We start from the raw sequence: 13811 nt of genomic DNA on the forward strand, positions 1-13811 counted from the left end.
GAGGGGATGCCAACTCCAACCAGATATTGAGGCTCCTGTAGCATCAGTTTGTGCTCTTTTAGTGTAAGCTCACATGCTCTTTTCAGTTCATTTCCAGACAGACATGCATTCCAGTCCTGGCTCTCCCAATCACTATTAGTGCAGTTGTCTAGGTCTTAGTTTGCCATTCCTTCATGTTATGGAACCAAACTGGGGTCCACTTGCCTGGCACAGTAGGGGACAAACATCCACACCGAGGTTTACTGCAGGAGAAAGGAGGGCGTTTATTTTTAGAGTCCCATGCAAGGAGAACTGAGCAGTTTTCACCTAAGACCTCACCTCTCCAATGACTTGCAAACAAGGGTTTTTAGAGGCAGGGGTAAGTTTCAGGAAAGCAGAAGTTTCAGGCAAAGTTAAAAGTCATTGTAGGGAAGTTACACATTGGTTTAGCCCAATGGGGCAGGCTATCTTGAAGTAGGTGGGGGCTTACAGTCATAGGTAGATTCAGAGAGTTTCTGATTTGCAATTGGGTAAGGAAGAGAAGCTTTAAAATTTAGGGTCAGCAGAAAAGAATGTTAGCTCTGGCTTGTGGGTATGATTTCTTCCAGGCCTCCCAGGAATAAGTTTAGAACAAAGAACTGCGGTCAGAGTTCGGCCTGCAGTTCCCTCTTATCTGAGGTCTGCATGCCAGCACATCTGTTTGGTGTGGGTCCAGGTTTCTGAAAAACAACTCCGGCTCGTATGTGAAGATGTTATCTTTAAGTTACTATTACCTTCTTGCTTATCAGCTTGCTTATTTACTTCTCAGGGCTAGCTAGGTGCCTGGAATTTCCCTTGAAGAAACTCAAGATTTTATTTCCATGCTTAGGTGAGGTGGTGCTGCAGGCCCCTAGGGGGTTCCCTGCTCCATCTCACTCATTAGAAATTATTCCTTGGATACCTCAGGACAGGCACTGTGCTGGGGCATGTAGCAGTGTCCAGCCCTGCCTCCTGTCCTGTCCATATTTACGCTGAAATCGTGTGTCTGTGGTTACAGCAAGAGCTAGGAGGGGTGAGTGCAGGGTCCCGTGGGAACAGAAAGCAGAGAACTCAATGCGTTCTTGGGGCTGAGGAAGGACTTCTCCGGGGAGGTGGCGTGGAGAATGAGCAGGAATTTGCCTGGTGAAGCTGTCCCAGGCCGAGGGAGAACATGCACTGTCATCTTCATTTTTTATGATGGGGGACAGTTGTTTTACCTTGCAGGATAGTTTCAAGGCTGGAAAGATACACCACATGTAAAGCTCATGCAGTAAGAACTAAACCATCGGTACATCGGTAGTGTTGTCATATTGAACAAAGCACACCCCCCCCATACATCTCCCTCTTAGGACCCCGCAGAACTGGCACACTCTTCTTCCTGCATGACCACTTGGATTTGCTCTGCCTCACGGCTGACTCAGAGGCTGTGCTCTCCTCCTTCCTCCCCAAGGTGCTCCCAGTGGGCCCAGTCCTACAGGTGTCAGGGTAGCAGAGACAGCCTGGAGCAGAAAGAAACGGAAGGATGTTACTCTGGGGTGCATCATTCTCAGGACCTAGTGGGAATCTCTTTCAGCCTCCATCCACTCATTCAGCAAGAGGCGTGGCGAGCCTCTTCATTGCCAGGAGCAGTTCTAGGTTATGGATAAATGGCCATGAATAAGAGACAGAGTTTTGCCATTTTTATTCCAGAGAGGGAAACAAGCAAAGTCATAATAATCAGATTGTGGTTGCAGATGGGGAGGGGAGCTGTGAAGGAATACACAGGATTACAGGATAAAGGGAGAGTGGCTGTGTCAGAGAGGGATGTGCTGTTTTTGAAGAGGATAGAGCTTGGTCTTTAAGGGACAGGGAGGACCTCATAGTGAGCTGGTGCCAAGAGGACAGAGGTAAGAGACGTGGAGGGAGGCAGCCAGGCAGCAGGTCACTGGGGCCTCATGGGCCACTGCAGGATGCCATGTGAGCAGCAGGTGAGGGGGTCTGCTTGGCTGTTTTCAAAGGCCTGGGAGCTATTGGGAGAGTGAACGACAAGTCTCTTACAATCTAGAGCCCATCTTGGAGGCAGTAGGTGCTTGGAGAATAGACGGGAGGGGAAAGGAAGAGCCTGGAACAAAGGTAGAGAGATAATGGAGCTTCCGAATCAGAGCCAGAAAGGATGCCTTGCCTCTAATTGTCTTTGTGACTTGGGATGAACCAGTTCATTTCATCCCCCATCCCTAAAATGAGTGACTTGGACCTGCCGCTCTCAAACTCACCCTGAGAGGCTCTGAAATGGGGACTGTTTGTTCTTCCTCTATAAGGAGTAATTGCTTGTTACCCCTTAAATGGACTTTCCAGACAACTAATTGATAGGTTTTTTACACAGATCAGCAGACCCAGGTTGCTATAGCAATGTAGCCTTCAGAAGTCACAGGGATACATAGGGACAACTTCTGAAGGCCTCAGGGGCACCAGGAACAGTGGAGGTCAGGGTGGGGGGGTCCCTGAAGCCTCATTCCCCGAGTGTCTCCTGTTAAGCACCTCTCTTCATGAGGAACTGTGATTCAGAGACCGCCAATTCAGCTTCCCCTATTCAGACTCCAGGAGGCAGACTATTGATGGGGGTTGCAAGGAAAGGACAACTTCCTCAGGCACCGTCTGGGTGGTCACTCACGTGTATCACTGAGGACAACAGGACACTCAGTATCAATGACCTTCAGAGCTGAGACAGACCCCCTACAGCATGAATGTTTCAACTCCTTCTATTCATAAGTGAGAAAACAGAGAACCAGAGAGAGGAGGAACTCACCTGAAGTCACACAGCATAGCAGCAGCAGAGATGGAAGAACTAAAGCACAGGTTTCCGGTATTGATGATCCCAGTCCTTGGGGGCTAGGGGTCAGGGAAGGGTGGGGAACACAGAGCAGGGATTAGGCTCACTGAAGTCCACACTCCCCTTTCTACTTAGACAGCCGGGGAGATCGCCAAGCCTAGATAGTGCTTTCTGAGACTAGAATGAAGCGTGAACTTTCTGGAGGTTTTTTTTAGTTTAGGAAGCTAGAATTAAATATTTAAATGACATACCAATTGTTCTCAATGAAAGAGGACTACTAATTGCCAAAAAAAAAAAAAAAAAAAAAAAGAAAAGAAAGATGCCTAATGGCCATCGTAGAAGAAAGGCTGTACAAACTGTGGAATATCCATTCTCATGGAAAACTGTGAAGCAGGTAAAAAGAATAAGCTGATAAAGTAGCTTTGCACATACCAAGATAAAAAATAGTGAAAGATACAATATTGAGCTTAAAAAAAGTTTTAAGACACATATGATGCCATAGATGTAAACAAAAAATAAACCCCACAAATAACACTGCATTGAAAAAGATCTAGCAAAAAAGCATACCGAGTAGTTAACAATCATTTTCTCTAGGTATTAGGGAGGAATCCAGGATTAGAGGTCAACAGGGACTTTTTAGCCTTATCTAGAATGTCTTAATGTCTTACAAGGAAAGCATATTCATGTATTATTATTGACCTATCATTTTAAAACAGTTAGTATATGCTAGTTTTAGAAAAACTGGGAAATACCAGAAAGTGCAAAGGAACAAGTAAGAAATCTCTTGCCCCCTTTACTTTTCCATATTTTGTCTTTTTCTAATAGATTTTCAGAGGTCTTTCTGATTATAGGTTCCATAATACCTTCTCATTCTGTCGTTTGCCTTTTTTTTAAAAAAAAAAACAGATTAATATATCATTGATAGGTAGAGGGATATAAATTGAATAGTTGATGACTTGGACAAAGGTATTTTCCTCATTAAGTTAGGTGCTTATAAATATTTCTCAAAATTCAGGGTGCAATATTAGTACAGAAACCCAGGTACCTGTGACATTATTTTTCTGGTTTTGGGTTTTTATAGGGTATTCTGGTGGTTTCAATTAAGATATTACAGTCAAATGCATAAATCTTAAGTGTACAGGTTGATGAAGGCACATGTCCATGTAGCCCAGGTCTAGACGCAGAACATTTACAGTATCATAGATGGTTCTTTCATGCCCTCTTCAGGGTTCCGCAAAGAATCATGGTTCTGAGTTCTATTTCCGGAGATAATGTTGCTTGTCCTTGAATTTCATATAGAGTTATCTAGTATGTTTTCCCTTTCCTTTCTGACCTCTGTCGTTCAAGATTACATTTGAGATTCATCCATGTTGTAGATCATCCATTTTTTATTACTGAATCAATTACTCTAGTATTCTCATTGCATGAACAGACTAACTGAATCATCCATTTTACTGTGGGTGGACATTTGGGTTGTTTATAGTTTGGTACTATTATGAATAATGATGTCATGAATATTCTTGTACAAGTGTTTTGCTGTATGTATGCTCCTGTTTTTATTAGGGAAATACCTATTAGGTTAGCTTCAAAGCAGTTTTGCAAATTGTACCAATTTATACTCCCATGCAGCAGTATATGAGAGTTATAACTTCTCTGCAGCCTCATAAACAATTTGTCCCTCTTTATCATAGCCATTCTGGTGGGGGGTGTCATCTTTCATTATGATTTTGATTTCTCTAATAATGCTGATTCTCCTTCCACATGCTACTAACCATTTGGACACCATCTTTTGTGAAGTGCTGGTCAACATTCTTGCCTTTTTAAGTCATCTTTCTTATGGATTTGTGGCCATTATATATTATGGATACATGTATTGCAGATATATTACTCTGGCTTGTGTCTTGGTGAACAGAAGTTCTTCAGGCTTAAGGTAGTTATTTTTTTCCCTTACAGTTGATACTCTTGTGACTTGTTTAGAAAACCTTTCCTACTCTCACGCATCAAGATAGGCTATCCTCTGAAAGTTTTAGAGGTTAGTCCTTCAAGGCTAAACAGACCTTTAAGTCCATATTATTCACCTAGAATTGATGCTTGTGTTTAATGGGAGGTATAAATCTTTTATTTCCAGATTGTTCTGGCGCTACTTCTTGAAAAGACCTTCCTCTTGCAGTCTGTAGTGGTAGTGCTATGTCTTTTATCTCGTGTCCATAAATGGTCTGGTCATCGCAGCCTCTTAATATTTGTTGGATCTAATCTGAAACATAAAAAATACTGATTTGTATCAGGTTTTTAAAGGAAATTCTTCCCTGGGAAATCAGAAAGTGGTCATTAGGGAAGTCGCAGTCACTAAGTTTTTGTTCAAATTTTGTGTGGTTTTCTAGACTTCGGGCCATTGTTTGTTATGCCAGCATACACCAGGAGAGGGACCTGTTTGTAAGTGTGAGGGAGGGCGGGCCCGAGTCCCTGGGAGGGACAGAGCCTTTTAGTCTGCCTTTTACTGCAAGGCCTCTTGCCTCTGCCTTCATCTCTGTTACTTCTTCTCTCCTTATTTTGTTAGAGTGGACCACAGAAACACTCCAGTCAGTCCTTTGAGAGCATTACTGCCCTCATCAGAGATGAGGCGAGTCTAGACCCAAACTCACAGATCCAAATGCCTATCAGATCTGGAAAAGCCCCCAGAGACCATCCAGGGTCAGTTTCTCAACCTCAGCACCACTGACATTTGGAGCCAGATAATCTTTTAGGGGGTTTCCCTAGGCTTTATAGGATGTCAAACAGCATTTTTGCACTATATTCCAGTCGTACCCTTCATTGTGGCAACCAACAATGTCTCCAGATATTGCCTGATAGTCCTTAGGAGGGCAAAACCTCCCCCTGTTGAAAACCACTCATCTAGTGCAACCTCACATTTTCTAGATAGGAAAACCGAGGCCCCAAGAGGGAGCTGATTTTCCCAGCCTTACAGCTAGTGCAGGAGTCTGGATGAAAACCAGATGCCCCTTGGAGTCCAGAGATCCTTAAGGTGCTAACCTTAAGGTGTATTACAGTACAGAGAGAATCCCAGCTGAGCTTTGCCAATTGTTTTTGTTCTTTTCAGTAGTTTCATGCCCACATCTGACCTTCTGTCTCCCACTTCTACCTTTTAATGTCTTTCCTCTAATTGTTTTTATTACACAGTTGAAATAAATTCATTGATTGAAAACTCAGAGAAGCAGAAAGAAAACAAAAACCACTTTGTCACACTAAGATGACCTCTGTTCACTTTTTTTTTTTTTTGAGATGGAGTCTCACTCTGTTGCCCAGGCTGGAGTGCAATAGCGTGATCTCGGCTCACTGCAACCTCTGCCTCCCAGGGTTCAAGCAATTCTCCTGCCTCAGCCTCCTGCCTCAGCCTCCTGAGTAACTGGGGTTACAGGCACCGCCACCACGCCCAGCTAATTTTTGCATTTTTAGTAGAAGAGATGAGGTGTTGGCCAGGCTGGTCTTGAACTCCTGACCTCAAGTGATCTGCCCACCTCAGCCTCCCGAAGTGCTGGGAGTACAGGTGTGAGCCACCACACCCGGCCGACCTCTGTTCACATTCTAAAGGATATTCTTCCAGATGTTTTTGTGTTCTAGCAGATTTTCCCTTATAAAATTAGTAGTTATAAAAGCAGTACCCACCAAGGTGAGAAGAGTGACTACCTCTATGAGGTGTGGTGGGTGACAGGGGTGTGGGAGAAGTATCTCTCACTTTTTAGACTTTATTGTTTAGATTTATTGCATTAAATATTACTTTTTTCCTTAAAAGGAAAGACTCATATGTAGCAAATGTATACAATTCAAATGCATGGAAAGTAAAAAAGTAAAAGCCCCATCTCAACCACCCCCTCAGACCGTCACTCCGTACGCCCACCTGTGCTTGATCCAGGATGATTTTGCCCGTCACTCTGAGAAAAGGCTCCTCCAGCTGCCCAAGAAGCGTATCCTGTCCCTTTGCCCAGGCACCCACAAGTAATGCCTCTGGCCTTTCTGTATCAGTGTTTCTTAGCCCAGACACTGATTATGTTTTTGGTTGAAAATGATCCACGCTTTGTGGAATGGAGGCACTTTGACTCCCAATAATACCCTTCCTTTGTGTGACTTTATGATTTGTAAGTATATTTACATCTTTTCAGACATGGCTTTATCTGAAAAACAAACCTGTTAGTGTGAACATATCAGGACTTGGGAAAAAATGGTCTGAGAGGTAAGAGTCACTGGTTCCACAGACAAGACCAAGAGCCCCCATGGGCCAGGCAGAGTGTGAGACTCCAGGGCATATCCCATCCCTGATGGCACTGTTCACTACCCACCCGCTGGTTTTCAGCATAGAGGGTTAGCCCTCCAAACCCTCCAGTGGTGGGGTTCAAGCCACCACGCCTGGCCAGACCCAGATACTTTCAGAGCTCCACACTTGACTCTGATGTGCAGCCAGAGTAGAGGATCTCTGATCTAGAAGCATCTTCTTGGACTAGAGCTGCCAGACTTTTGACATGGATGCTTAGTTGTCATAGTTCTTGCCACATCTGCAGATCACTGGTTCTGTTATTTACGTAATCCTTTTAATGAAACTTAATTTTAAAAGGAAACCATCACTTGCATTTAAAAGAAAAAATCATCTCTTGCCATCATTAGAAAGCAACCAGAATAATACATTCAACCAAAATACAGCAAAGTCATATAATTCCAGCTGCTGCCTGCCCAGATCTCTGAACACAAGCGCTACTCCCTCTTTGATAAAAACAAGATTAGTAAATATTAGGTGCTAACCTGTGCTGGTTTCAAATGGAAACTGTCTCATTAAGGTTGTCAGAAAGATTGACAGGAAACTAAAAAAGGAAAGAACTTGCTCACTGTGTGGCTCATTATGATTAAATCACATTTCCTTGTGTGCCCAATTTCCACTTTAGGAAATGCTAACCTTGGAAGACATTGGCATACACTTGAGGGAAGGGAAAGCCCACTTTCTAGACCACAGTTTCTTGGCTATAGATCTTTCCCAGTTGACCAGATATTATTCTGATCCAGAATAATAAGTCTATTATCCCCTTGACAATTCAGGGGACAGGGGAAGGGGTTGGAGATGAAACATAGTAATATACAGCACTATTCAAGCAAGGCATAGATTGACAGGAGAAGATCACATACAATCAGGTAAGATTAAATTACTGATAGATTTAGCGAGGGCTACGAAGAGCTGCTGAAAGTGAGGAACCAGTGGGATAGGAGCAGAGGCACCGTCTCTCGGTTGAGGCTTCCACCGCACCTGGAGTCCCAGATGAGGGCTGGAAGCTGCGACTTGTACATTCTGTGCAAGGGAGAGGGTCATGGTGGAAATGAGAAGCCTAATTTCTTGCCTGCCTCACAGGCTGTGTATCCTTGAGGCTTAACATCAGTATGCGGGAAACGCATTATGTGCCTCCATATAAGGGAATGTTTAGAACACTAAGCTCTCTGGTTAGGCCCAGCTCCCCATCCCCCTCCTGCTAGAAAATCCAAGCAGTGATCCCTGTGGGGTTGCCTGGACCTCCCATTTCCAGCTCCTTTCTCCACACAAAAACATAATGCATTACTGTTATTTGTCTTTTTGTTGCCTCAAAAATCAGAGTTAAAGGTTAAGAAAATACTGGTTTGATTATTGTTTTTAGGAAATCAGCTAAAAATGGTAGTTTTTCACTCAACTGTGAACAGAACCCTAAAGGTAGAGTCTAATGCCATTCTGCATAAATCTGACATTCTTAGGATCGTATTGAATCTTTTTTAAATATGTACACGGAATCTTTATGGTAGCCTGTAGCCAAGAGAAATCAAGTCTCCAGTTAGCCTCATAGACTAAGTGAGTTGGGAACACTTAAGGTTTTTGATATTTGATGGAATCCCTCAGTTTTAAAACTGATGTTCATGAGTTGTAAATTAAGTATAATACAAAAAGAAAATTAAGACAGAAAGCAATGCAAAAATAAAACATGAATCCCTTGAATTCTGATGTGACTTCCTTACAGTAAAATATTTTTTTGCATCCTGACTCTAAAAACCTTTTTTGCTTTTACTGTCAGCACAGCAATTTTACAGTCGATAGACCGTGGTTCTTAATCACCTACTGATTATTTCTCTTGTAGTTATCATATAGTGGGAATAACAAGCATTCGCATGGCACTTGGTACATGCAAAGTTACTGAATCCTAACTTTCACTTACTAACTCCTCCCAGAGAGAAACTTCTGCAGAAGCACAAGCTCCTGGCAGTTCTCCAAGGAGGGATCATTGAAGTTCGTTGTTTTTGTAGAGCAATTGCATATTATTCACACTTTGGAAAACTCATCGTGGTTAGATCCTGGTTCCAAAAAAAAGCTGTAAAAGAAATATTTTAAGAACAATTGAGGATATTTTAGTCTTGACTACATTGTATATGATATTAGGAAAATTTTAAATTTAGGGGATCACGATTCTGAGGTTACACAGGAGGGTGTCCTTGTTTTTGGGAGTTGCATGCTTAGGTGTTTAAGGCTGAAGTGACTCAGTGTCTTCCATTTACTCTCAAATGACTCTAAAATAAAGCAAATATGACAAAATGTTCATTGTGACTGTACGTCAAGGGTATAAGGATATTATTCCTTCAAATATTTTATATGTTTAGAATTTTTCCTAATGTGAAGTTGAAGTGGGAGACATAAAACCTCATCAGGGATCAAAAAGTTAAGAAGGAAAGGGGTTAAAGCAGACAAGGTCATGATGTATGAAGAAGAAAGTCATGAGGGTTTTTGTCTTTTCCAGCTACTCCGCTAGTTGGTAAGATTTATTCTTGGTAACATATATCCCGGAGCTACATCTGGCCTCATTTAAAAAATTTATAGAGGCATTTGCTAGCACCGAAGTCAGCCGTGACTCACAGGCTGACCACCTATTTGATTCACCATCAGGAAATACCAGTTTAAGATCCAAGAAAGGCAAATGAACCCAGGGAAGCTGGCCAGTCCAAATGAGAGGCCAGTGAGTGGCCCTAAGAGAACACCTCTGGCAGCCACCCTCCTCCCATTGGCCGTGGGGGGAAGGCTTGCCATCTGCTTCAGGAATACTAACACACAAGAATGCCTTCTCCCTATGCGCTGTTTAAGAGAAATGTCTCAAACCCAGCTCTACTGAGGGTCACCGCCTTTCCATGCTCGAGCCGAGAGAGGGGCATGCCTTAGCATTAACAGCAAAGGGGTCTTCATACAATGATAAATCAGATTGTTACTCTCCAGCTTAAAACTGACAGATGGATTCTTGTTATTCTTAAAATTCAAACTCCCAACTTTGACCAGCAAGGCTCAGAAGATTTCAGCCATGCCTATTCCACCAGCTTATCTATTATTACCAGTCTGCCTGGCTGCACAACCCAACCACATGGCATACTTTGGGGGTCAAGTTACAGAGAAAGAAACTGAGGTTCACTGCAGGTCTGCATCAGGGCAAGACTGAATCCCATTGTCCTTGGCTTCTACCTTAAGGCTTGTTGACTTTTACCACCTTGGCCTTGTAATTCAAGAGCACCAAGAACACCCCCTCAGCCCCCAAGAAAGAGCACCTCCACTTTCTATCACAGTGTCTGAAATGCTATTAGAGACTCGCTCCAGGGGTTTGGAATGTTATCTGATCGATCTTTCTTTTTTTCTTTATTTTGAGATGGAGTCTCACTCTGTCGCCTGGGCTGGGTGCAGTGGCACAATCTTGGCTCACTGTAGCCTCCGCCTCCCGGGTTCAAGTGATTCTCCTGCCTCAGCCTCTTGAGTAGCTGGGATTACAGGTGAGCGCCATCACACCCAGCTAATTTTTGTATTTATTTAGTAAAGACAGGGCTTCACCACGTTGGTCAGGCTGGTCTTGAACACCTGACCTTATGATCCACCTGCCTCGGCATCCCAAAGTGCTGAGATTACAGGCTTGAGCCACCAGGCCTACCCTGATCTTTAGAAGGCCCCACTAAAATGGGGCTTCTGAGAGCTGATACTTTAGTGAATATTCATTTATCAAGTAATTTTGAGGAGTAGGATGCTCATTTTAAAAAGGATGTAGGATAACTAAAAATAGGCCCAAAAAAATCCAGATAGAAGCTTTGTACTGCACATGGGAAGATGCTAATAGTATATACTAAATGATAAAAATAGAGTACAGAAGAGTAGGTATATTCTGTTCTTATTTTAAAATGTATGCTGAAAAGGTATGTGCAGAGAAGAACTTGGCAGTTCAAACTCTGGAAAAGGCGATTAGCAGTGACGACTCCTGGGTGGTGGAGTTATACGTTTTTTCCTCCTTTAAAAAATTTATCTGCATTTTCTAATTTTTTGAAAGTGAACATAAAGATAGCCAATAAAAAGAGGCTAGAGTGGCAATCATTAAAATATATCTAAAGTTAGTAATTTTCCAGAGGACAGTCTTTGCCTAGGAGCTAAATTAAGTATTTGGTGCACTCCCAGAAGAAAATGACAAATTTCAAGTCAAATCCCACATGTAAGGTAACTAGATTATTAATGATGATAGTCACTGGAAATCAAGAACAGCAGGTTTGTAGTTTGAATGCCACTGCCCCCTTCGAGTTTGCCATGGCTGTCGATCGATCCTGCTGCACTGAATTGGTGTCAGAATCCTCTCCAAAAGCCACTGCTGCCTCTCAATAGTGGTTGATGTATGAGGTGACCCCAGGGCCATTACTGGGACACATGTTGCCTTCAGGAAATCATAAAAAGGTATCCTTCCTCAAGACATTTCACCTCTTTCTTTTTAAATATATTTTTAAAGAATAACATCTGCTAGAAAGTGATTATAAACAATCTCTGATGTCTGCAGTGTGCTTGGCATTCCCTAGGATGTGATGCCCTTGGATACTATACTCGCTACATAAACGATACCCAGCAGCCTTGGGTAATAAACTTCCCCCATCCCCCCAAAATAAGCACAAACCCTGACAAGATGGTATCATTGATCTAAGACCCCTGGAAACTGCCCGTTGTTCCAGCATTCCAGGTGCTGGCATTTGTCCTGCTTTGGTATCTGGGCAGCGGCTTTCCTCCCGAAATGCCCACTTCCACCTGGTCAGATGCACAGTCCTGTACAGCAAGGCAATGCAGCAAAGCCCAGGACACTAACTGGATAGGGCTCACCAGTCAGCTGTTCCTTTTTCAAGGCAGCATGGGGAAAGGAGGACTGTGGGTCTCTGTTCCAATTAAATTGCGAATTCATTTTTATTTCCAGTCTGTGAATTTGCTGATTGCACATTCCAGTCACTTGTAAAAAACATAGTTAGTTCCTGGGGTCTTTGCTGATGCATCGACTGCATTGCAAGCCCAGCCTCTCCCTCCCAGCACCATTATGGTTCTGAAGGAGACTCATTCTAGGGGACAGAGTCTGCTGCCTAATGATGAGTAACGGAAACTCATGCTGGGGACATTTACTACCCAGAACATTCTAAGTGACCACTTGGAGTTTTAAAATCAGCATTCCCAACTTGAGACTTGTTAAAGGCACCCAGGAATCCTCATGCCTTTGTCCCATCTATAGGCCCTGACTATAAGACTCAGCAAGTAGAACACAGTGAGGTTGATATTAAAGAAGGTGATTGCCTGGTAGGCCGGATGGCTACTTGGAGATGAGAGCAGGCCTTTGGCAGCAAGACAATCCTGAGAGGCCATAGCTCTGGTTTATCACCCATTTCTTCATTTAATAAGAAGTATTATTCTGTTTACTTATGCTCTGCCTGTGTCCAAAGGAAGACACCGTGCCTATCAAAGAGCTGGTGTCATTAAGTCTGGAGACTCTTACATGGAATGAGACCAAGGGGAAGGGCAGGGTGAGTTGCATGAGGCTCTCTCAGCCTGATTTCCGGTTGATTTCCATGGTCTCCACTGGAAACCATATATCTTTGAATTCAGAAGTCTTGCCTCTATACTGGATAGCTATGAGACTCTGTTATATTCTCTAAGCCTAGCTTGTCCAACCCACGGCCCAAGACGACTTTGAATGCAGCCTGACCCAAACTCATAAATTTTCTGAAAACGTTATGAGATTTTTTTTTTTTTTTTAAGCTCATCAGCTGTCATTAGTGTATTTTATTTTTATGTGTGGCCCAAGACAGTTCTTCTTCCAGTATGGCCCAGGGAAGCCAAAAGATGGGACACTCCTTCTCTAAGCCTTAGTTTCCTCACCTGAAAAGTGCTGGGACTAAGGAGCTACCTCACAGAGTTCTTAGTGTTAAATGAGGTAATGAATGCAAAGTCTCCAATGCTTAAGAAGCAGGTCCTCAGTTACCAAGAGCCCCCCTTCCTCCTCGTGCCATGAGCAAGGAGACTTGAATCAGCCTTTTCTCTAAGCCCCGTAAGAACTGAAAGCCTGGCTCACTGACCGCCCATAGCACTGTGGCCCACACTCCTCACAAGCCCAAGCCAAGGATGCCCCACTCCTTTCATATCAGCCACCTCATTTTATCCCTGATTTCTTCCTCCTTCTGAATGGGATGGCACCTTTCCTCACAGTTCAAAACCCTGCCCCTCCTCTCAGGCCCGTCTCACAGCCATCATTTCCTCATCCTCCCCAAACCGCTGGTCCTTTTCATCAACACACATTTTATCAAATGCCTTTCTCTGCGAGGAACTTGATGGTGTTTCTCTCTTTTCTCAGTCTCCAAAGCCCTTTGTCAGCAGCTTCTCCTATTGAACCCAGTTGATTCTGTTTTATTTCTCCGTCATAGGTGTCCTTGGATCCTTGGATCTCTTCTCCACGAGCTGGTAAACTTCACTGAAATCTCATTTTTATAGAGAGCTCTACCTGTTACAGGGTTTCCCGCAGCATCCAGGCCCCTCCCTGGCTCCATGGAGCGTGCCATCTTCATCTCTGTGCCTCTGGGTTGTCCGCCAGATCACAGAGCAAGCACTCAGTAGATATTTGGTGACCTAAAGAAAGGAATAAAGAGGTAGCAGCACATGCAGAGAAGTGGTATCTTCCCTATTCCT

General features: G+C 43.4%; 1 protein-coding gene and 1 long non-coding RNA gene across 6 annotated transcripts in view; one reads left to right on the forward strand and one right to left on the reverse strand.

The window, feature by feature from the left end:
* CYFIP2 (cytoplasmic FMR1 interacting protein 2) overlaps nucleotides 1-13811 on the forward strand; it is a 133429-nt gene that overhangs the window by 96153 nt on the left and 23465 nt on the right.
* Nucleotides 239-13751, reverse strand: LOC106999011 (uncharacterized). Its single transcript, XR_013394968.1, has 4 exons — nucleotides 13627-13751; nucleotides 4885-5060; nucleotides 2783-2865; nucleotides 239-1496 (listed from the first exon to the last, which is right to left on the reverse strand). It is a non-coding gene; the product is annotated as an uncharacterized LOC106999011 (long non-coding RNA).

This window comes from Macaca mulatta, chromosome 6, assembly GCF_049350105.2.
Source record: "Macaca mulatta isolate MMU2019108-1 chromosome 6, T2T-MMU8v2.0, whole genome shotgun sequence".
Classification (NCBI taxonomy): domain Eukaryota; kingdom Metazoa; phylum Chordata; class Mammalia; order Primates; family Cercopithecidae; genus Macaca; species Macaca mulatta.